Source organism: Mesoplodon mirus (assembly GCF_964341445.2).
Source record: "Mesoplodon mirus genome assembly, chromosome: 19".
Classification (NCBI taxonomy): Eukaryota; Metazoa; Chordata; class Mammalia; order Artiodactyla; family Ziphiidae; genus Mesoplodon; species Mesoplodon mirus.
In genome coordinates, this window is record NC_138995.1 from 61,860,966 (window position 1) to 61,886,621 (window position 25,656).

The 25,656-nt window shown below is 46.0% G+C and overlaps 1 protein-coding gene across 10 annotated transcripts in view; it reads right to left on the minus strand.

Annotated features, from left to right (window-relative positions):
* TTYH1 (tweety family member 1) overlaps positions 1-25,656 on the minus strand; it is a 60,771-nt gene that overhangs the window by 15,073 nt on the left and 20,042 nt on the right. For 7 of the 10 annotated variants that reach the window (XR_014292034.1, XM_082605747.1, XM_082605748.1 and 4 more), the window contains exons 3-5: positions 19,211-19,320; positions 2,705-2,821; positions 1,315-1,456 (exon numbers count right to left, since the gene is read on the minus strand). The gene's annotated coding sequence lies outside the window, so the exon portion shown is untranslated. Of the gene's footprint in view, positions 1-1,314; positions 1,457-2,704; positions 3,235-19,210; positions 19,321-25,656 lie in introns of those variants that run through there. The other 3 variants (XM_082605746.1, XM_082605749.1, XM_082605750.1) reach the window with 3 other exon arrangements.

A 25,656-nucleotide genomic window follows, 5' to 3' on the forward strand; every position in this document is an offset into this window, starting at 1 on the left:
TGACCTCCTGCCACTGCTTCCTGGGTCTGCTTCTCCTGGGGAAGACGAATGGTTATTCAAGGCTGGTCCCTGAGCATTTCCAGGGTTCTTGGCTGAATACCGTTCCAATACCATCCCAAACTCTATAGGTGTTAATTCAGGGCTTGGGTGCGTTAGGACCCCCATCCCCAGCGTGGGGGAGGGCTCAGAGCACAGGTTGTTGCGATTGATATTTTGTTTCAGCCAATTCTTGCCATGCGGGGAGAGGGACAGAGCATCGCCAGATGTTCCCAATTCCCAAGAGACGACAGAAATCTGGGTGTTTTTAAAAGCAAAATCCCTCCGCTTTTAAATGTTAAAGCTAATCCAAATACAAAAAAAAATACTGTGTGGGCCAAATAAAACCTGTCCGTGGGTTGGTGCTGGCTGTTTTGTAAGCTCTGGTCTAGCCAGACGCTGAGCAGCACTGCCGTGGAAGGGGCAAGCGGAGGGAAATGGGCCCACAAACAGGCTGAGAAGGAGCAGCCCAGAGAGGCAGGAAGGAAGCCAGAGAGAGGTAGCAATGCCGCCTCTTCCAGGAAGGCCTCCTGACCAGCCCCTCTTGACAAAAGACAAGGGCAGGTCCTGGCTCAAGAACTCACATGTGCTCCCCATGACGTAAATTCTGGGAGACTCATCAGTTTCACGAGGTGATTGTGAGTATATACGTTATGAGTCCATTTAGGTGATGTTCAAGAACAGACGAAGCTAATCTATGGTGGCAACAGTAATCAGAACAGTAGTTGCCTCTGGGAGGGTGGGGACAGGGCTGACTGGGAAGGGGGCCGAGGGGACTTTCAGGAGTGATGGCATTGTTCTGTATCTTGATAAGGTTTTGGGCGGCACTTGTGGTACAAGAGGTCTGCATTTGTGGTACACTTAAGATTTGTGCAAATTTTGCATTTCACCGCAAATTTTGCCTTGGGGGAAAAAAGAACTCTATTTAATGACATGCATGCTTAAGTATGGGGGGGAATTTAGTGGTGTCTGCAGTTTCCTTTGAAATGGATCAAAAAAGAAATAAGGTGGATTGACAGGGGGATAGATATGTAATAAAGCAAAATATTAATGGCAGCATCTAGGTGGTGGGTGTCTAGGTATTCACTGTAATATTCTTTATTTTTTCCATCTTTATTGAGATATAATTGATATATAACACTGTGTAGGTTTAAGGTGTACACTAATGATGATATATGTATATGTGTATATATATATATATATATATATATATATATATATATATATATAGCTATAGCTATATATCTATATCTATACGCACACAACATACATATATACCTTTTCATGTACCTGTTTGCCATCTGAATATCTTCTTTGGAAACTTGTCTATTCAGGTCCTTTGACCATTTTATAATTAGATTATTTGTTTTTTTCACTGCAACATTCTTTCAACTTTTTTGTCTGTTTGAAATTTTTCATACTAAAATGTTGAGAAAAAAAACAGACAGGGCTATAATTAGAGCAACACGATAAAGTAGTATTGGATTATAACCCAAATAAGAAATAAATGGGTGGGAATGTAAATTGATACAGCCACTATGGAGAACAGTACGGAAGTTCCTTAAAAAACTAAAAATAGAACTACCATATGACCCAGCAATCCCACTACTGGGCATATACCCTGAGAAAACCATAATTCAAAAAGATACATGTACCACAATAGCCAGGACATGGAAGCAACCTAAGTGTTCATCAACAAATGAATGGATAAAGAAGATGTGGCGCATATATACAATGGAGTATTACTCAGCCATAAAAAGGAATGAAACTGAGTTATTTGTAATGAGGTGGATGGACCTAGAGTCTGTCATACAGAGTGAAGTAAGTCAGAAAGAGAAAAACAAATACCGTATGCTAACACATATATATGGAATCTAAAAAAAAAAAAATGGTTCTGAAGAACCTAGGGGCAGGACAGGAATAAAGATGCAGATGTAAAGAATGGACCTGAGGACACGGGGAGGGGGAAGGGGAAGGTGAGATGAAGTGAGAGAGTGGCATGGACATATATACAGTACCAACTGTAAAATAGATAGCTAGTGGGAAGCAGCTGCATAGCACAGGGAGATCAGCTTGGTGATTTGTGACCACCTAGAGGGGTGGGATAGGGAGGGTGGGAGGGAAACGCAAGAGGGAGGGGATATGGGGATATATGTATATGTATAGCTGATTCATGTTGTTATACAGCAGAGACTAACACACCACTGTAAAGCAACTGTACTCCAATAAAGATGTTAAAAAATAAAAGAAATGACCATGAGTCCAGAATGATATGAATAATTCAGTGAATAAAGTAAGAGATGGGAGAGAAGAGACAAATTTCCCATGCAGAAGAATTCCAGATAATTTATGTAGCTACTCTACCCTCAAGGGTGGAGCATAACTCCCTACTCCTTAAGTGTGGGCTGAGCACGATGACGTCTTTCTAAAGGGAACAGCACAAAAATGAGGGAAAAAGTAACTTTGTAGTCAAGAAACCCGACAAGTCCTGCCTCAGCCAGGAGTTCAAGGTCAGCATCAGAGTCATGTTGCTAGTCTGTACCCTTGATGTGATGTGAGGAAAATGGTATTTTACTTCTGTGGTTTTCTTCCCCTAAACCCAGGACCTCAGTCTAATCATGAGAAAAATATCAGTCAAATCCCAAGGTAGGCACATTCTACAAAATACCTGACCAGTCCTCTTCAACACTGTCAGGTTCATCCAAAACAAGGAAAGGCTGAGAAACCGTCAGAGCCAAGGCGAGCCTCAGGAGCTTACATGTCATGTGGTCTCCTGGATGGGGTCCTGGAACAGAAGGAGGACACAGGTAAAAAACAAGGAGCTCCAAATAAAATATGGGCTGTAGTTAACAACAGGGCATCGATCTAGGTTGTGAGGAAGGCACCAGAGCAACCTAAGATGTTAGCAGCAGGGGAAATGGGGCCAAGGGTGTATAGGAACTCTCTGTACCATCCTTGCAACTTTTCTGTAAATGTGAAACTATTCTAAAATAAAATTTTTATTTAAAAAAAAGCAAGCCATTTTTTAAAAATGATAAAGAGTAAAAAAAAAAAAAAAGTCTACGCTCACGGGTATGAACAGGAGACAGCTTCGTTCCTTCTCACCCTGCCTTCACACTCCATCTGTCTCAGCCCCCTTTCCCTCCTCCGTGGCTATATCAGGAGCACAGCTTCTAGATTTTCTTGCCATCTGGGGGTTTTCCAACTGTCCCAATCTCAGGGGGTCAACAGTCCAGCCTAACTTAGTATCAAAACATCCATCTGGCATCCAGCTCAGTCACTCCCCGTTTCCAGGCGGAGGCTTGACCTAAGACCCCACAGACCAAGGGAGGGGGTGACCCGTGGCGGGTCTGCCCGGTCACCTTGCTCTCTTTGTCCAGTCTCTGAGATAGACACGCCTTCCTTTCTTCTCCTTCCCAAGTTGTGCCAGTCTGACAGCTCTCTGTCTCACGGGAATCCTTGGGAAGCCCCCCCGCCCTCCCTCCTTCCCTCAAGTCCACCAAGAATTCCTGCTTCCCGTCTTCAGCAGCAAATCACTGCTGGTGATGATGCTCTTTAGCCCAAGACCACCAGAAACATACCTGCAGCTGAACAAGCTGGGTTTAGTACTCATCACAGTGAGAGAGAACACACATCCTGGGGTGAGAGGTAACACAGACCAAGCAACGGGGTGCTACGGGCTGCACTGGGTCCCCCTAAATTCATATGTTGAAATTCACCCCCCCCGCCAGTGTCTCAGATGTGACTATGTTTGGAGATGGGGCCTCTGACAAGGTTATTAAGTTAACATGAGGTTAATAGGGGGAGTCCCAATCAAATATGACTGCTGCCCTCGTAAGAAGAGGAGATCAGACATGACAGACATGACAGAGGACAACCACGTGAGGACACAGCAAGAAAGCAACCATCTACAGGCCAAGGAGAGAAGTTTCAGAAGAAACCAAACCTGCCGACACGTTGATCTCGGACTTCCAGCCTCCAGGACTGCAAGAAAATAAATTTCTGTTGTTGACACCCCCCAGTCTGTGGCGCTTTGTCATGGCAGCCTGAGAAAGTGATACAGAGGGTGTTGGAAAGATGCTACAATTGGCTTTAGATTCATTGGGTCATTTTGAGCAGGGTCAAAGGAAGAGAGCTCGCTCTGGATTTGGGTGCTGTCAGGGAGCCGAGGCAACTCTGTGGTTGGGCGTCTCAAGAAATCTTACCTACAAACAGCTCATACGACTCAATATAGAAAAGAAACCAATCCAAAAGTGGGCAAAACAACTAAATACACATTAAGGAGACATACAGATGGCCAACAGGTGCATGAAAAGATGCTCAGCATCGCTAATTATTAGAGAAATGCAAATCAAAACCACAACGAAGTATCACCTCACACCAGTCAGAATGGCCACCATCAAAAAGTCGACAAATAATAAATGCTGGAGAGGGTGTGGGGAAAAGGGAACCCTCCTACACTGTTGGTGAGAATGTAAATTGGTGCAGCCACTATGGAAAACAGTATGGAGCTTCCTCAAAAAACTAAAAATAGAGTTGCCGTATGAGCCGGCAATCCTATTCCTGGGCATAGATCCAGAAAAGATGGAAACTCTAAGTTGAAAAGATACCTGCACCCCAGTGTTCACAGCAGCACTATTTACAATAGCCAAGACATGGAAACAACCCAAGTGCCCATCAACATAGGATTGGTTTAAGAAGATGTGGTACATACATATAACAGAATATTACTCAGCCATAAAAAATAATGAAATAGGGAGAAAGGGGGGGGTCTCGGTGGCTGGAGGAGGAGTAGGCGCGGGTGAAGATGGCGGCAGCTGAGGCCGCGAACTGCATCATGGAGGTCTCCTGTGCCCAGGCAGAAAGCAGCGAGAAGCCCAACGCTGAGGACATGACGTCCAAAGATTACTACTTTGACTCCTATGCTCACTTTGGCATCCACGAGGAAATGCTGAAAGATGAGGTCCGCACCCTCACGTACCGAAACTCCACGTTTCACAACCGGCACCTTTTCAAAGACAAGGTGGTGCTGGACGTGGGCTCGGGCACGGGGATCCTCTGCATGTTCGCTGCCAAGGCTGGGGCCCGCAAGGTCATCGGGATCGAGTGTTCCAGTATCTCTGATTATGCGGTGAAGATCGTCAAAGCCAACAAGTTAGACCACGGCCATTTTAAAAGCATGACCTGGGCTTCCCTGGTGGCACAGTGGTTGAGAATCCGCCTGCCAATGCAGGGGACAGGGGTTCGAGTCCTGGTCCAGGAAGATCCAACATGCTGCGGAGCATCTAAGCCCATGTGCCATAACTACTGAGCCTGCACTCTAGAGCCCGTGAGCCACAACTGCTGAAACCCGTGCGCCTGGAGCCTGTTCTCTGCAACAGGGGAAGCCACCACAATGAGAAGCCCACGCACCGCAACAAAGAGTAGCCCTCTCACCTCAACTAGAGAAAGCCCATGCACAGCAGTGAAGACCCAACATAGCCAAAAACAAATAAATAAATTAAAACACACACACACACACACACACACACACACACACACAAAATGTGACCTGGCGGTCCAGTGGTTAGGACTTGGTGCTTTCACTGCCGAGGCCGGGGTTCGATCCCTGCTGGGGGAACTAAGATCTCACAAGCTGCAGAGTGCAGCCAAAAAAAAAAAAGACCATGACTATTAGTGGGAAAATCTTTTTTTAAATTTTTCTTTTTTTGAAAAACAAAACAAAACAAAACCCTCACATCAAGGGCTGACTTTTAATAGATTGCAGCGAGGGAGCTGCTCTGCTGAGTATGAAACCCTGACCCAGAAGCAGGTCGTCTACGAATGGTTTAGTAGCTTCCACACGAGTGTGCAGTGCGTGACGGGCGAGGGGTCAGCCGCCTTTCTGACCGCGCCTTACGTCCCAGGACAAAGGGCTCTCCGTGCTGGGCCCCAGGCCTGACCGTTAGTGGCAAAATCTTAACATCACCTAATACCTAATCCACGTAAAGTTTTTGCTTCTACCTCAAAAATACCCCATGACGAATGAATTTTAAAACTAAGTTAAAAAAAAAATAATAATAATAATGAAATAATGCCATTTGCAGCAACGTGGATGGACCTAGAGAATATCATACTAAGTGAAGTAAGTCAGACAGAGAAAGAGAAATATTACATGATATCACTTATATGTGGAATCTAAAAAATAATACAAATGAATCTATATACAAAACAGAGACAGACTCACAGACACAGAAAACAAACTTATGGTGACCAAAGTAGAAAGAGAGGGGCAGGGAGGGATAAGTTAGGACTATGGGATTAACAGATACCAACTATTATACATAAAATATATAAGCAACAAGGATTTACTGTATAGCGCAGGGAACTATAGTCATTATAATAACCTATAATGGAAAATAATCTTAATAAATATATATAACTGAATCACTTTGCTGTACACCTGAAAGTAACACAATATTGTAAATCAACTATACTTCAATTTTTAAAAATTGACATTAAGAAAGAGAGAAATCTTTTCTACAGGAGGGCGCATGAAAGCAAAGATAAAGGGGTACCAGACAAAGAAACAAGTCATCATCTATGGAGAGAGTGGGTGTTTTGCGGTTGCCCAGTGATATTGACTGAAGCGGACGTTACGTGAGATTGTTTGCATCCTGCGGCGGACCGTCCTGACGTGGTGGTGAGCATCACATCTATTCCGTGTATCCTTTCCCACCAGGTACTGGCATTTATCTCCCTGGTGGGCATGATTGCTTCTGGCCGTTGCAGTATCCACAGAGATGACGGGCATCACTTATTTCCAGGTGTGACCTGTCTCCCCCCCCCGCCCCCCGCAGCAGGGTCCTGCGTGGGATGCAGGGTCCGCCCGTCCAGGAACGCCTGCAGCAGATCTTGACATAGGGGGAAGTAACTTGGATCACGCCAGACTCTGCAGTGGGCGTTTACCTATCGCGGTACCCCCTGAAGCCATCCCCCCCTCTGTGCTGCCCTCGCTCAGACCTCGTCCTACCGTGACCCTCCTGGCCCCTGCTCTTCTTCAGGATACACGCGCCCCACCTCCGGGGCCTCCCCCCCTCCGGCTGTCCGCTGGGGTGGCCTCAGTGCCAGGCAAACCTGCTTCTGCTGTGCGTGCCGGGTGTGCCAGCGGGGGAGGTTCCCGCCAGCTGCTCAGCTTCACCCCCCCACACCCCAGCCCCGTAGCCCCAAATTCAGGGGATCCTGTCCTGTTCCACCATGCTCCAGCTCTGTCCCATGGAGGTTCTGAGATGTCTTAAAATAATAGACTTCATCATTCTTCAAGCACGCTGAGGCCAAAGGATCGGGAGGCTACAGTCTCAACAAGATGGTTTGCCGTGCTCACAGGTTCCCAGGGCAAGGGGCACTGCCTCTTCCTGGCCTGCAGCTGACTGCCTGTCCTTCTAGCTGTGTCCTCACATGGGAGACAGCGAGGGACACAGAGCGTCAGGGACACAGACACAGGGTGGGGGCACGCTGGGGTGCTTTCCTCTCCCTACCTGGGCACTAATCCCCAGGTGAGGGATCCATCCTCATGACTTCATCACCTCCCAAAGGCCCCAGCTCCTAATACAATGGTATATTGGGAGTTAGGGCTTCAACATGTGATTTGGGGGTTGAGGGGTGGGAGGACATTCAGTCCACAGCACCCTGCAAGAAGGGAATGGCCTCTCTCTTCTGCAAGAACCCCACCCTCTGATGAGTCCCTTACCTCCAGACGGGTGATGGGGTAATTGTGCCACTTTGGACCTCTGCATGTCTGAAGCTTCTCTTTAGAACAGGCAGACATTTATCACCTATGCACTTTCCCACTGGGACCTCAATCAAAGGGCAGAGATGGGGGAAATTCCCTTTAAAAAAAAAAACAACCCAGCCTTATTGAGGTATAAGTATTTTTTTTAACTTTTTTTTTTTTTTTTTTTTTTTTGCGGTACACGGGTCTCTCACTGCTGTGGCCTCTCCCATTGCGGAGCACAGGCTCCGGACGCACAGGCTCAGCGGCCATGGCTCACGGGCCCTGCCGCCCCGTGGCACGTGGGATCTTCCCGGACCGGGGCACAAACCCGTGTCCCCTGCATCGGCAGGCGGACTCTCAGCCACTGCGCCACCAGGGAAGCCCAGGTATAAGTACTGATATACACAGAACTGCACATATTTAATATATACTATTTGATGACTTTGGACAAATGCAAACACTGTGATACCATCACCACAATCAAGGTAACGGATGTTTTCAACACCTCCCAGGCTTTTCTTATTCCCGCTTTTAACATCCTTTTATGCTCTCCTTTGAGAAGGTTCTTTTTTTTTTTTTTAATTTTAAAAATTATTTATTTATTTTTGGCCAAACCGCGAGGCATGCGGGATCTTAGTTCCCTGACCAGGGATCGAACCCGGGCCCCCTGCAGTGGAAGCGCAGTCTTAACCACTGGACCGCCAGGGAAGTCCTGAGAAGGTTTGTGCACCTTCACAAAAAACGACTCTCCAGCCCTCCGTAACTTTACAAATAGGTTGGGTTTTTGCTTGTCTTTAAAAACATTTTTAGTTAAAAAAATGTAGGGGCTTCCCTGGTGGCGCAGTGGTTGAGAGTCCGCCTGCCAATGCAGGGGACACGGGTTCGTGCCCCGGTCCGGGAAGATCCCACATGCCGCGGAGCGACTGGGCCCGTGAGCCATGGCCGCTGAGCCTGCGCGTCCGGAGCCTGTGCTCCGCAACGGGAGAGGCCACAACAGTGAGAGGCCCGTGTACCGCAAAAAAAAAAAAAAAAAAAAAAAAAGTAAAATTACGGTAAAAGACGCAGCATACGACTTACCATCTCAGCTCTCATTAAGTGTACAGTTCAGGAGTGTTAAGTACATTTGCAGTGTTGTGTAACCATCACCACCATCCATCTCCAGAACTATTTCATCTTCTAGAACTGAAACTCTATACCCATTAAATGATAACTCAATAACTCCCCATTCCCCAACCCCAGCCCCTGGTAAGCACCATTCTACTCCCTGTCTCTGTGAATTTGGTTACTCTAGATACTGAATACAAGTGAAATCATACAGTATTCGTCTTTTTCTGTCTGGCTCATTTCACTAAGTATAGTTCATCCACGTTGTAGCGTGTGTCAATTTCCTTCCTTTTTCAGGCTGAGCAGTATTCCATTGTATGTATATACCTCATTTTGCTTATCTATTCATCCTTTGATGGCCATTTATGTTGCTTACACCTCTCAGCTGTTGTGAATAATGCTGCTATAAACATGGGTAGACAAATTCTGTTTGAGACTCTGCCTTCAATTCTTTTGGGTTGTTGAAAAACAAAGTTCAACTGAGTAAAATTTAAAGATCTTATTGTCTTAGGCAACAATTCATGAGTCAAGCAGCAGCCAGTGTAAGCAGAGAGAAAGGAGCTCTGAGAAGCTGTACAAAATGCGAGTCATTTATAGGCAGAAGGCAGCAGAAGTGAGGAAGTCACACTGGGCAAAAAAGCAGGTTGGTTACCGCCAGGTTGCTTTCCTTTAGAGGATGGCAGGGTCTATCAGGCAGGTTACCTAATCAGGGCTAATAAGGTGATTCCTGATTGACTGGTTTAAGATTCCATTTCTGGGAGAGCAGAAACTGTAATGAAGTCTTTTTTTAAAAAATAAATTTATTGGGCCTCCCTGGTGGCGCAGTGGTTGAGAGTCCGCCTGCCGATGCAGGGGATACGGGTTCGTGCCCCGGTCTGGGAGGATCCCATGTGCCGCGGAGCGGCTGGGCCCGTGAGCCATGGCCGCTGGGCCTGCGCGTCCGGAGCCTGTGCTCCGCAGCGGGAGAGGCCACAGCAGTGAGAGGCCCGCATACCGCAAAAAGAAAAAAAAAAAAAAAATTTATTTATTTTTGGCTGACTTGGGTCTTCGTTATGGTGCACGGGCTTCTCATTGCAGTGGCTTCTCCTGTTGCAGAGCACAGGGTCTAGGTGCGCAGGCTTCAGCAGTTGCAGCACGTGGGCTGAGTAGTTGTGGCGCACGGGCTTAGTTGCTCTGCGGCATGTGGGATCTTCCCGGACCAGGGCTCGAACCCATGTCCCCTGCATTGGCAGGCGGATTCTTAACCACTGCGCCACCAGGGAAGTCCCTGTAATGAAGTCTTATTGGGTGACACGGGGCTTAGCCTAAGTGACTTCATTTTGAGCCTGTTTTGTTTTTAACAGGGTATATACTCAGAAGTAGAGTTGCTGATGTTTGTCTGTTTTTGTTTCTATTTTCTACTTTTTAATTTTACACTGCAGGGGGTTTTTGTTTTGTTTTGTTTTGTTTTTTTGGCCACACTGAGCAGCTTGCGGGATCTTAGCGCCCCCACCAGGGACTGAACCTGCACCCTCGGCAGTGAAAGTGCGGAGTCCTAACCACTGGACCGCCAGAGGGCTCCCTACACTGTTATTTTGAAATAACTTTAGATTTACAGAAGAGTTGTCCCTGACGTTAACATCTTACATAAGCAGGGTACATTGGTCAAAACTAAGAGATCAACATTCACACATTAGAATTAAATAAACTACTCACTGTATTCTAATTTCCCATTTTTCTGCTAATGTTTCTCCAATCCAGGATCCCACATGACATTGAGTCTCCTCCTGTCTGTGACAGTTCTTCCCTCTTTCCTGGATTTTTATGACCTTGACAGTTTTGAGGAGCCCTCGTCAGGGATTTTGTCCAACCTCCCCAAGTCTGATTTTGTCTGATTTTTTTTTCGGGATGGGACTGAGATTGTGGCTTTGGGGGGAGGAACACCAGAGAGGTGAGGTGCCCTTCTTGTCATGCAGGCTGTTTTCCTTGGATGCACTTTTAGTTTCTGGTAGTGGCTCTGGGGACCCCAATGTGCAGCACAATCTATATGATGACAAATTGTGAACAGAGATGTGATAGAAAAGAACTAGCAGCTATGAGTGGGTATAACAAGGGACCTACTTTACTTGGTATGATGGGGAGGTATTCTGGAGGTAGTGATAGAAGATGGTACCTGAAGGATCAGAAGAAGCTGCGGGGAGAGAGTTTCAGGCAGAAATAGCAGCCTGTGCAAAGGCCCTGAGGCAGGGACAAGCTTAGAATTGGAGGAACAGAGAGAAAACCAATTCATGTGTGTGTGTGGGGGGGTGCTGGTGTGAGTAAGGGAAGGGGTGTTCTAGAGGATGAGGCCAGGGAGGTGGGCAGGGCCAGCTTGTGCAGGGTCTGAAGTCTAAGAGGGATTTTAGAGCTTATTTTCAGGCAGCAGAAGCCACTGGTGGGGGCGAGGGGGTGCTGGTTTAAGCAAACCTGGGCATGGCATTGTGGCTGTGAATGGAGTTTGGCAGGAAATGGTACGTGGGCCCAGATGCTGGAGGTGCGTATAGCTCTAGCAGGTATGCCAAAAATTAAACCATTTTATTTATAGCATGACAGCCACACAGCGATTGGCCACCAACTAAGAAAAAGGCAGCATAAGCTACAGGCTCCTGGAATCCCCTCTGAGCCACTCTGGACAGGTGTGTCTCGCCTGGACCGGCAGGAAAAGGAGCGTTCAGGGATTTTCGAACTTTTTTCTCTCTTTCCTCTTTTTTTTTTTTTTTTGCTCTTATTTTTTCACTCACAGTCTCTTGGGGGGAATAGGGGGGCAGGGAGTGCAACTCAATTCATGCTTAACAGGAAACCGTGCTCAGAAGCCGAAGCAGAGAGAAGTGAAAGCAGAGCTGACTTGATGGAGGAAGGGATAGGAACCTCGATCCCCACAACAGGGTCCTCCGCTTTGCCCCGAAGGATAATTTTTAAAAGGAAGGGCTCTGCTGCAGGATGGACATGTCACAGATCTGCCGTTTGCCGGCTTGGTGACCCCGTGGCTTGGAATATCCCTCTCCAAAAAAAATGGAGCAAGACATCCTTACCCCATATGGTGCTGCAAATTAATAAATTAATACCTGTCCAAGGGCATATGTGGTGTGTGGCACACAGCAAATGCTCAATAGCTGTTTTTTTTTTTTTTTTTTTTTTTTTTTGCGGTACGCGGGCCTCTCACTGTTGTGGCCTCTCCCGTTGCAGAGCACAGGCTCCGGACGCGCAGGCTCAGCGGCCATGGCTCACCGGCCCAGCTGCTCCGCGGCATGTGGGATCTTCCTGGACTGGGGCACAAACCCATGTCCCCTGCATCGGCAGGCGGACTCTCAACCACTGCACCACCACGGAAGGCCATTAGCTGTTATTTTTTATGGAGAAGAAATTCACATGAAACTAACCATTTAAAAATGCTGGAGAGGGTGTGGAGAAAAGGGAACCCTCCTACACTGTTGGTGGGAATGTAAGTTGGTGCAGCCACTATGGAGAACAGTATGGAGGTTCCTTAAAAAGCTAAAAATAGAATTACCATATGATCCAGCAATCCCACTCTTGGGCATAGATCCAGAAAAGATGAAAACTCTAATTTGAAAAGATACATGCACCCAATGTTCATAGCAGCACTATTTATAATAGCCAACACATGGAAGCAACCTAGGCATCCTTTGACAGATGATGGATAAAGAAGACGTGGCATGTACACACACACACACACACACACGCACGCATGCACGCATGCACGCACGCACCATGGAATACTCCTCGGCCACAGAAAAGCACGAAATAATGCCACTGGCAGCAACATGTACGGACCTACAGATTATCATACTAAGTGAAGTAAGCCAGAGAAAGACACATATTTTATCACTTATATGTGGAATCTAAGAAATAGTACAAGTGAACTTATTTACAAAACAGAAACAGACTCACAGACATAGAAAACAAACTTCTGGTTGCCAAAGGGGAAAGGGGAGGGAGGGGGATAAATTAGGAGTTTGAGATGGACAGACATACACTACTGTATATAAAATAGATCAACAGGGACCTACTGTATAGCACAGGGAACTATATTTTATATCCCGTAATAAACCATAATGGAAAAAAATCTGAAAAAGTATATATATGGATATATATATATATATCACTTTGCTGTACACCTGAAACTAATAAAACATTGTAAGTCAACTATACTTCAATAAAAAGTTTTGAAAAAAATTAAAAGTAATTTAATGATTTGAAAGCATGCAATTCAATGACATTTAGCACATTCACAAAGCAGTGCAAACATCACTCTATCTAGTTCCAAAGGAAGCCCCTGTGCCTGTCAGCAGACACTCCCCATCCTCCTCCCCACAGCCCCAGGCAAGCACTCATCTACTTTCTGTCTCTCTGGATTTGCCTGTTCTGGACATTTCCTAGAAATGGAATCATACACTGGGTGACCTTCTAGGTGTGGCTCTTTCACTCAGAGTCACATCTCGAGGTTCATCCACACGGTGGAACGTATCGGCTCTTTTTCACTTTATGGCTGAGTAAGAATCTGGTGAGTGGCTGGAACTCATTCTGATTATCAGTTTTCCTTTTACTAATACAACCGCCACTACTTCTCCTATTATTATTACAATTGCTGGGAATGTTTGCGCAAGAGGAGGGAAAACTGGCTGGAGAAGGAAAATGGATGAACTCAGAGGGACACACATGTGGGTTCACATCCCAAATCCCTCACTGTATAGGTCTGCAGTCCCATGGAACTCACACCCCTGATCTGGCCTCAGTTTTCTTAGCTGCAAAATGAAGTTAATGATCCCCACTTAAGTTTGTTTTTATTCAATTTTTCATTTTTAAAACGTGGTAAAATGTACGTAACATTAAATTTCCATTTTAGCCATTTTTAAGTGTGCAGTTCAGTGGCACCAAATACATTCACAGTGTTGTACAACCATCACCACCTTCCACAGAACTTTTTCAACTTGTAAAACTGAGACTCTGTTCCTACTAAACGTCAATTCCCCATCCCCCCCAGCCCCCAGCCCCTGCGCCCACCATTTTTCAGGGACAATGACCGTATTTTATATCTTGATAGTGGTTTGGGTATCTAATTGTCAAAACACAGCTCCTAGTACATTTAAATGTGTCCATTTCATTTCACTGAATGCACATTTTAACACACAACAAAAAAGAAGGAACATGAAGTTTGAACTCTAGGTAATGATGCACTTGCTGAAATATTCAGGGAGAAGCATACTGAAGTCTGCAACTGACTTTATTTATTTATTTTATTTATTTTTTGGCTGTGTTGGGTCTTTGTTGTTGTGCGTGGGCTTTCTGTAGTTGCCGCGAGCGGGGGCTACTCTTCGTTGTGGTGCGCGGGCTTCTCATTACAGTGGCTTCTCTTGTTGCGGAGCACGGGCTCTAGAGCGCGGGCTCAGTAGCTGTGGCGCACGGGCTTAGTTGCTCCGTGGCATGGGGGATCCTCCTAGACCAGGGCTCGAATCCATGTCCCCTGCATTGGCAGACAGATTCTTAACCACTGCGCCACCAGGGAAGCCCCTGCAACTGACTTTTAAAGGCACCACAGGGACTTCCCTGGTGGCGAAGTGGTTGAGAATCCGCCTGCCAATGCAGGGGACACGGGTTCGAGCCCTGGCACGGGAGGATCCCCCATGCCACGGAGCAGCTAAGCCCGTGTGCCACAACTACTGAGCCTCCGCTCTAGAGCCCACGTGCCACAAATACTGAGCCCGTGTGCCACAACTACTGAAGCCCGCACGCCTAGAGCCTGTGCTCCGCAACAAAAGAAGCCACCGCAATGAGAACCCCGCGCACTGCAACGAAGAGTAGCCCCCGCTCACCGCAACTAGAGAAAGCCCGTGCACAGCAATGAAGACCCAATGCAGCCAAACATTTAAAAAATAATTTAAAAAAATAATAAAGGCACCCCAAACACCCCAAGTGGTTTGATGGATAGCTACGTGATAAAACAGAGTAGAATGTCAATGGTTGAACCCAGGTAGTGTGTATGTGGGCAGTCACTGTGACATTCTGTCAATTTCTCTGTGTGTTTGAAACATTTTCATAATAAAATGTTGGAGGAAAAGCTCAGCCTGTAACAGTCATCTCACCCTCAGTCTTGTTAGTCTCTTCAGTTATTAAAAAACCCCCTCCGGGCATCTGGCAAAACGTGCGTGGGAAGAGAGGTTTTATTTAAGGAGTCACCGGGATCGGTAGTCACGGTGCTGCAGAGCGCGTGTGTCACTGTCGCATCTCTGAGTTGGGACCCTTCTCTTCTTTGGAAAGAAGCTTCCAGCAGTCCCAGCCTTAGTGGGAAGTCTATTCGGGCTTCCTCTGTGGCAGCTGTCTCCACCGTTTGAGGCAGTATGTTTCTGACACCCATTCCCACATGCGTTTTCCCCATACCACCAAGCAATTCTCCGACACCAGCTGGGTGCCTTTCTGTTCACTCAATGGAAAAGATGCAAAGTATTTACACGGGAAGGGGCTCAGAGCTTTCATACTCTCTTCTCTGAGGGGCACCACCTTCCCCAAATCTCCACGTGTTCACCAGCCCGGCAGCTCTCCGTTTAAACCCCTTCCGTTTGGGGTTTTACGGAGGCTTCAATACATAGGCAAGATTGATTAAATCGCAGCCATTGGTGATGAATTCAACCTCCAGCCCCTCTCCCCTCCCTGGAGGTCGGGGTTGGGGGGAGGGTGGTGAGACTGAAAGCTCCAACCCTCTAATCACATGGTTGGTTCCCCTGGCAACCAGCCCCACCCTCAAAGGCACCTCATTAACAAATTCAGGGGTGATTGAAAGGGGTTTGTTAGGAATATCAAGACACCTTTATCACTCCTATCACTTAGGAAATTCCAAGGGTTTTAGGAGCTCTGTGACAGAAACGGGGAAAAAGACCAAATTATATTTCTTACTATAAACCACAATATCACAGGTAGACAGTGAGCAGGGGTCCTGGGCTCAACCTATCATATAGTCCCACGTGTGGGACTTTTCCTCTTGAGTTAAGGCAAAGATGCTTTGCCTCCTTTGTTTCCTGCCCATTCTCACAGCTTGATTTCTCTAGTCCCTTCCATTCCAAAAGCTACCCAGCATCTTGGTAATAAATTCCTTCTTGGCCAAAACTAACCAGTTATTTTCTGTTGCTTGCACACCGAGACTCTGAATTGATACAGTACGAATAAGAGTACAATCACTGCTACTTTTACTAACTAACCTTACTTAAGGGTTCAGTATATATAAAATGTTTTCAGGCATTGATCAAAATCTTATTCCGCTCCGGCTGCTATAACAAAGAAGAGGCCAGGTGGCTTATGAGCAACATTTATTTCTCACAGTTCTGGAGGCTGTCCAAGACCAAGGTGCTGCTAGATTCCACGTCTGGTGAGGGACCATTTTCTCTCTCCACCGTGTGAGGAAACCAGGACCCTCATCAGAATCCATCCATGCTGTCACCCAGATCTCAGACTTCCCAGCCTCCAAAGCTGTGAGCAATAAGTGTTTGTTATTGCATTCTATACAGCATTCTGTTAGAGCCGCCTGAACAGACTAAAACAGGACAGATGGCTCTTTGCTGTGGGGCTGTCCTGCACTGCCCTGCACATTGCAGGATGCCTGGAAGCAACCCTGGCCTCCATTCACCAGATGCCATAGCATCATTCTCCAGTGGTGACAATCAAAAACATCTCCAGCATTTCCTGATGTCTGTACTTGGGACCCTTCTCTTATTACTGTTGATTCCATGAGCCTGTGGTAATTATCCAGCAGATTCCAGGGACTCTAATTACCCAGCTGGTTCTAGGAGCTCCTGGTGCAATTACCCAGCGGGTGGTTCCTAAGACTATACCATGATCCCCTAGGTGCTTCTAGCTACTCTACATACTTCAGTGACTGTACATAATTATGGGCCAATTCCTAGAACCCTGCCATAACTAGCTGGCCTTTTATAGAAATCCAATCATAATTACCCAGAAAATTTATTTTATTTATTAAGTAGAGTGCCATCAAAGCTTCTAGTATTTAAGCCCCTCTTCTGGGTACCAGGGACATAGACAATACACAATATAGATTCAGAGTTCCATCTGTCTCCCTCTGCAAGAATATAATATCCTCAAGGGCAGGTATTTTTGTTTTGTTTACTGATGGACCTCAAGAACCTCAAACAGTGTCTGGCACACAGTAGAGGATCAGCAAATGCTTGCTGAATGAAGAAATGAATTTGTAGATAAAAAAACATTTTTCCGGGACTTTCCTGGTGGCACAGTGGTTAAGAATCCACCTGCCAATTCAGGGGACAGGGGTTTGATCCCTGGTCCGGGAAGATCCCACATGTCGTGGAGCAACTAAGCCCGAGCGCCACAACTACTGAGCCTGCGCTTTAGAGCCCGTGAGCCACAACTACTGAAGCCCGCGTGCCACAACTACTGAGCCTGCGCTTTAGAGCCTGCGAGCCACCATTACTGAGCCCGCATGCCGCAACTACTGAGCCCACGCGCCTAGAGCCCATGCTCCGCAGCAAGAGAAACCACCGCAGTGAGACGCCCGCGCACCGCAACGAAGAGTAGCCCCTGCTCACCGCAACTAGAGAAAGCCTGCGCGCAGCAGCGAAGACACAACGCAGCCTAAACATAAACATTTTTCCTTCAACCTGGAAGGGAATTTCTCCACTGCGGCCACAAGAGGGAGCCCAAGATACAAGTTAATTCTTCGCAGCCCCAGGTGGGCAGTCTCTGCCCCTCAGCCTCCAGGACCAGGGCCAGGTGACTGCCCTCCCCGCCCCCAACTCTCTCCAACCCCTCACCACATCCTTTCTCCTTGGGGAGGCTCCACCTCCCCATCTGTACTGGGAGATGCAAATGCCTGGAATGAGCTGCTCTGAAGAGCAGAATGGACAGAAAATGCATGAACTTGAAGGAGCTTTAAAAACATTACTGCCTGGGTCGAAGCTCATCAAATGATATACATTAAACATGCGCAAGTTTTAAAAAAATATATCAATTACACTTCAATAAATCTGTTAATAAAGAAATAAAATTTAGGGCTTCCCTGGTGGCGCAGTGGTTGAGAGTCCGCCTGCCGATGCAGGGGATGCGGGTTCGTGCCCCGGTCCGGGAGGATCCCACATGCCGCGGAGCGGCAGGGCCCGTGAGCCATGGCCGCTGAGCCTGCGCGTCCGGAGCCTGTGCTCCGCAACGGGAGAGGCCACAACAGTGAGAGGCCCGCGTACCGCAAAAAAAAAAAAAAAAAAAAAATTTAAAATTACACCGAACTATGTCGGGGAGGGGGAAATTTCCCCTGTACCCCTGTTGACTTATTGTGTCTGGACTAATAATAAATTAGACACAAGGCAGATTAACAGGAGAAAAACAAATTTTAATTAGTCCACACAGAGGACTCATAGAAATAGGACCTAAGAAGTGGCTAAAGCTGGCAGCTTTTATACTTTTTAGACAAAGAATAAATTGGTGAGGAATCGACAGTACAAAGAAACTTAGGCTTTGGATGTTTAGTTGGTGAAGACTCTAAAGAGTTTGGGCTTGGCTAGTAAATTAGTAAAGCAACAAGGTTTGTTTCTACAGGCTTTTTGGCTCCAAACTCCCTGTCTCTGAGGATAAGGGTGTCCTTCTACCTCCAGATGCAGGAAGGGTACCTCTCGTATAAGAGACACTTTCAGGGAGACACAGGTCAGAGTGTCCTTCTCACATCAGCTGCTCCTCAAGCAACTTCAACACAAAACAAACAACATGTCTATGGTGGCCTATTTTGGGGTGGCCCGCCCTAGCCTCAACAACAGCAATGCAAATCCAACAGCAGTGCAAATCCATGAGGCCAGCACGAGAACCTTGAACATCCCAATACAGTCAACAAAATAAGAACAATCAAAGGAACCGACAAGAATGCCATCTCCCAAGGCAGTAACGTGCTTTAGAAAAAACTTACCGGGCTCCCTGGTGGCGCAGTGGTTAAGAATCCACCTGCCAATGCAGGGGACACGGGTTCGAGTCCTGGTCCGGGAAGATTCCACATGCCGCGGAGCAACTAAGCCCGTGCACCACAACTACCGAGCCTGCGCTCTAGCGCCCTTGAGCCACAGCTACTGAGCCCGCGTGCTGCAACTACTGAAGCCCAAGCACCTAGAGCCCGTGCTCTGCAACGAGAAGCCACCGCAATGAGAAGCCCGTGCACCGCAATGAAGAGTAGCCCTCGCTCGCCTCAACTAGAGAAAGCCCGCGTGCAGCAACAAAGACCCAACGCAGCCAAAAATAAAAATAAAATAAATAAATTTATAACGAAAAACAACTTACCAACCATATACTTCCTTGTTCCCAGAGAAGAAAACATGCTCACAAAGGTTATCATGCAGCAGCGTCACTGTGTCCGAATATCAGTGAATATGAAAGCAGGATGAGTTCCACTAAAAATCAAAGCAGAAATAGGAGATGACTACAGTTAGCCAAGGTCACAAGGATGGGGCCCTGATCCAACAGGACTTGTATCCTTACAAGAGGAAGAAGAGACACCAGATACCCATCTTCCTCCGTGTGCGGGCACAGAGGGAAGAGCACATGAAGACACAGCTAGAAGACAGCTGGCTGCCTGCAAGCCAAGGAGAGAAGCCTCAGGAGAAAGCAATCTTGCCGGCACCTTGATTTCAGGCTCCAGGACAATAAGACAGACAATAGATTTCTTTTGTTTAAGCCGCCCAATCTGCAGCGGTCCGAGCAGACTAATATAGGATGTAAATATCAAAGATCAGTGCAAATGCCAGCTCTGCTTTCAGCTCTCAGGGCTGTAGTAATTTCCTACGGTTGTTTTAACAAATGACCACAGCCTTTGGGGCTCAGAAAAACACAAATGTATTGACTTACAGTTCTTGAGGCAAGAAGTCTAACATGGGTCTCACTGGGCAGGGCTTCATTCCTTCTGGAGGCTCCTGAGGAGAATCTGTTCCTGTGCCTTTTCCAGCCTCTAGAGACGCCTGTATTCCTTAGCTCGTGACCCCGTCCTTCATCTTCAAGTCTCTCCTTGACTCTCCTGCCTCCTTCCTTTAATGAGTATCCTCGTGATTACATGGAACCCACCTGGTTAACCTAGGCTCATCTCCCCACCTCAGGATCAGCTGCGTAGCAACCTTGATTCTACCTGCAACTTTAATAGCCTCTTGCACGTAATGGAATATATTTACAAGCTCTGGGACTTTGGAAGTGGACATCTTTGTGTGGGGGGAGCATTTTTCTGGGTACCACAATCTGCAAGAGGTCCCATCACCCGCAACTGCTGCTGTGTGACCTTGTGAAGGGGATATTTCCCCTCTGGGCTCTCATTTCTTCCTCCGACCTGGACAATAACCCTTTCAGTTGTATCAGGCAATTTTGAGCCATTGATGGAATAAAAAATGTCACGGACCCAGTGCAGACCTGGAAATTGCTTATCAAATGCTAACTATCCTCGTTATCATTAATGTTAAATATATAAATTGGACACTCGATTACATTTCCATCACCCTACTTGCAAACACCCCCACCCCTGCCAAGCATCCGCCAACCCAAAGCCTCGAGGCCCAGCTTCCTTCACTCCTCAACCATTTGAGCAGTGAAAGACCCAGCTGGCCTGAGTCTGCATGGAATTCCACTCCCCCTTTCCCACTTGAACTGAACTGAAATGGGATCTCGGAAAAAGGTCTGAGCGGAATGAGATGATGTTCACGAAAGGGACCTGGTCCATCTCCTGGATTCTAGCAGCTCTCTGAAACACGGGAGACACAGACTCGCAACGTGCCCAACTCCCTGTGCTTGGTGGGAATCCAGCTACAGGAGAAACCTGGAGGAGGAGCAGAAACCAACCCCTAACCCAGCCCCAAAGCGTCCCACCATGTGGAGCCCATCAAAAGGCTGCAGGATGAGTTCAGGAGGGGAGGACTGACCCAGGATTTTGATATCTCAAAACAGCCTTTAATACTGGATAAAACCCACCTCACACTCAATAGGATGGCTACTATAAAATAAACCCAGAAAATAACAAGTGTTGGACGATTCCACTTCTATGAGGTTCCTAGAATAGTCAAATTCATAGAAATAGAAGGTAGAATGGTGATTGACAGGGGATGGAGGAAGGGGGGTGGGGCTTGGTTGTTTAATGTACAGAGTTTCAGTTTTGCAGGATGAAAATAGTCCTAGAGATGGATGGTGGTGACGGTTGTACAACAATGTAAATGTCCTTAATCCTACTGAACTGGACACTTATAAACGGTTATGATGGTACCTTTTATGTTATGTGTATTTTACCACAATAAAAAAATGGGAAAAAAAGTGCATAAAAGGAGGCAAAGTACAGTGGTTCTCTCTGGAGTATAACTGATGGGTGATGCTTGTTCTGTGCACTGTTCTGTATTTTTTGAATATTCCACAACAGTCGTGAGTTTATCTGGAAATTTTTTTTTTTTTTGCCAAAGAGAAAACCACAAATGCTGGCTGATTTATTCACTTAGACTCTTAGCAGTCACTTTCCTGGGCCTATGTTGCGTTCTGGGGACAGAGATGAAGCAGCCCTGGAGCTGCTTGTGAATTAGGGTAGGGGACAGATGTGGGAAATGTCCATGTTATCTAGGCATTCTGTGATGTGGGATCTGACAGGAGGCAGCAGAGGGCGCTGTGGAGGAACAAAAAGGGAACTACTTGAGTGAAAGGTTTGGGGTTGTGTTTGGGAAGGTGATGGGAATGGACACCAGGCTTAGAAGGGACCTTGGTACCTTATCTGTTCTCATTAAGCCTGTGCCCTCAGCGCCTTACAGGTAGCAATTACTTATGTATTTATTTTTGATTATCAGAGCATCACATACCAGTGGAGAAAAGAAACACTATCATGAATGAAATTAAGACCATTAACTGTCCCAATATCCTGGGATAAACCACAATGGAAAAGAATATGAAAAAGAATGTATATACGTGTATAACTGAATCACTTTGTCGTACAGCAGAAATTAACACAACATTGTAAGTCAACTCTACTTCAATAAAATAAATTTAAAAATAATAAAAGTACCTGATTGTACAATTTTCAAAATAAATCACAAGGAGAAACCTAGCTATTCCTTCAACAAATGTCTGACATCGAGCAGGTACCCAGTAAAGATCTATTGATTGGATGCAAAAAAAAAAAAAGGAGCATTAATTGTCCATTTGGAAAAATAGAACAATTAGATTCCTAATTTACACCATATGCAAAAATTAACTCCAGTTGGATTGAGAAACTAAGCGTGGAAAAGAATCTAAGAAACTCCTCCTCGGTCCTGGATGTTATAAAGTTATTCTTCTATAGTATGTTCTACTTATTTAAACAACACAAAACACTTTTAAAAATAAAATTTATTGGGCTTCCCTGGTGGCGCAGTGGGTGAGAGTCCACCTGCCGATGCAGGGGACATGGGTTCCTGCCCCGGTCCGGGAAGATCCCACGTGCCGCGGAGCGGCTGGGCCCGTGAGCCATGGCTGCTGGGCCTGCGCGTCCGGAGCCTGTGCTCCACAACGGGAGAGGCCGCGACAGTGAGAGGCCCGCGTACTGCAAAAAAAAAAAAAAAAAAAAAAAAAAAAAAAATATATATATATATATATGTTTTTTTGTTTTTTTGTTTTTTTTTTACTGAATATCTACTATGTGCCGGTTACTGTTCTAGATACAAGGATACAATGGGAAACACTACCAAAAAAAAAAACAAACCTCTAGAGATTAGAATAGCAATACATTCTAGAGGGAGACAGACAGTAAAGAATATTAGTAAGAAAATACATAACAAGGCTAGTGATACATGCTGAAGGAAAATTAAAAAACAGCAAAAGATAAATATACAAACTGGAGGCGGTGTAGCAGTTTTAGAAAGGATGGTGGTCTGGGAAGGTCTAAGTGAGAAGGAAACATTGGAGCAGGACTAGAGGACAGGATGTGGTGAGGAGCCATGTGCATCTCTGGCGGAAGAACATTCCAGGCAGAGAAAACGGCATGTGCAAAGGTCCTGAGGCAGAAGCATGCTCGGGGTGTTCTAGGCATAGCAAAGATACCCATGTGGCTGAAGCAGAGCCAGTGAGGAGATACAATGACAGAAGATGCGGAGCCCTGTAAATCTGACTGAGATGGCGAGCCCTGGAATGATTCTGAGCAGAGTGATACAAAGTGGCTAGTTTGGGTTGAATTTTATTGCCAAATTGTATTTTATTATCCGCGTGCTTTATTCCATGGAATCCGGCTTGTATTTTGGAGAAAGATCCCATTTGTTTGTTTGTTTGTATTTATTTTTCTTTTTGGCCGTGCCATGCAGCATGTGGGATCCTAGTTCCCCCACCAGGGATCAAACCCGTGCCCCTGCAGTGGAAGCACAGAGTCTTAACTACTGGACTGCCAGGGAAGTCCCCCCCAACGTTTTTTTTTAATTGAGATACAACTGCCATATAATATTGTCTAAGAATGAGGTGAACCACATACTGATTTGATACGTTTATATTGAAGTATGATTGCCATTGTAGCGTTAGCTAACACCTCTGTTGTGTCGCATAATTATAATTTCTTCTTGCGGTGGGAACATTCAAGATCTAGCGTCTTAGCAGGTTTAATGTTTAGAAGACAGTTCTATTGTCCATAATCACTATACTATGCATTAGATCCCCAGGACTCATCTACTAGTTGCAAGTTTGTATCCTTAAACCACATCTCCCTATTTCCTCCACCCGCTTGCCCCTGGTCACCACCATTCCACTCTCTGTCACTGTTTCGCTTTTTTTAGATTCCACATATAAGTGATATCATACAGTATTTGTCTTTCTCAGTCTTACTCATGTCACCTAATATAATGCCCTCAAGATCCAACCATCGCGTTATGGCAAATAGTAGGACTTCATTTTTTCTGGTAGCTGAGTAGTATTCATATATACACCACATCTTTTTTTTTTTAATAAGTGATTTTATTTAATTTTGGTCGAGCCACATGGCTTGCGGGATCTTAGTTCCCCGACTAGGGATTGAACCCGGGCCCTCAGCAGTGAAAGTGCAGAGTCCTAACCACTGGACCACCAGGGAAGTCCCACACCACATCTTTATCCATGCATCCATTGATGGACACTTAGGTTGTCTCCATATCTTGTGCATATTGTGAATAATGCTGCAATGAACACAGGAGTGCAGATAATTCTTCGAGATCGGGTTTTCATCTCCTTTGGATAAACACCCAGAGGTGGGATTGCTGGATCACATGGTAGTTCTAGTTTTAGTTTTTTGAGGAACAAGAGATTTGGTTTTCATGAATGGATTGGTGTATTATATATATGGAAACAGTGCCAACCATTTCAGGAGAGCTGCCTTCAGTCCTCTTGGGGACATCCTGGTGTGGACACCCAGACATCATGCTTGCACCTCCATTCTGAGGGCTGGTAATTGGGAACTGGTAACGTACACCTCAGACCTTCCCTCTCAAAGGAGACAGACCAGGGTCTTACTTGACAGCCTCCTCCCGGCTCTGGGGACTGGAGGTGGACAGTGAGCATCTCTCCCTGTGAACACCTCTACTATTGTTCTTCTCAGCGAGGCCTCCGTCCAAAGCCAAAGTCCTATTTTATCCCATAATTTCCCAGGAATAATAAAACGTTCCATAGGAATCAGCTTTTGGCGAGCTTTTCTCGGTTGCCTCATCATCATTTTTGTAAGATCCACCTTTTTCCTTCAACAGATTTTTACTCTCAAGGAAATGACTTCCGAGAATGACAGCCATAATGTTGGCTAGTCATTTTCTCTCATCTAGATCCACCCAAACTCCAGAACCGAGCTTGGCTGGCATCCCTAGTGCTTTGGCAGCCATGGCTGTGTCCCCCGTCCCCTATCTGCCGGGCTTGGCCCCAATTCTGGGAGGAATTATTGTTTAACGGGGTGACACTGCTGCTTGAGATTAGACCAAGTGGGGGAGGTTAAAAATGAGTAGGGGGAGAAAGACAAATACCATATGATATCACTTACATGTGGAATCTAAAATATGCCACAAATGCACCTATCTAAGAAACAGAAACAGACTCACAGACATAGAGAACAGACTTGCGGTTGCCAAGCGGGAGTGGGTGTGGGGGAGACATGGATTGAGAGTTTGGGATTAGCAGATGCAAACTATTGCACATAGAATGGATAAACAAGGTCCTACTGTATAGCCCAGGGAACTATATTCAATATCTTGGGATATACCATAATGGAAAAGAATATAAAAAAGAATGTTAAAAACCCAAACCAAACAAAGCAATAACAAGTCGGCAGGGGAGGTTAGGGGGCTCTTGCAATGATCCAGGTGACGGCTGATGTGGTTCAGACCAGGGCTGTGTTAGCAGAAGTGGTGAGATGAGATTGCAGTTCTGCAGTTCTCTCTCTCGCTTCCTTCTCTCCATCCCTCCCTCTGCTCTCTCTTCCCCTTAATGGGACTCCAGTTACACATATGTTGGACCTTTTTAGCATGTCCCATACTTGTCTCATGCCCTTTATTTTATTGAGGTAACTCATGCCCTCTCCTGAATATTTATTCTTCAGTCTCTCTGTACCTCTGTCTGGATAGGTCTCTGGGACCTATGTCTCAGGTCACTCTTTCTCTCTTCAGCTGAGTCCAATTTGCTGTTAACCCCATAGTTGAGTTCACAGTTTCAGTAACTACATTTTTCAGTTCTAGAATTTGTATTTATCTGTTTTCATATTTTCTAGTTCTTTGTTGAAATTCCCCATCTTGCCATTT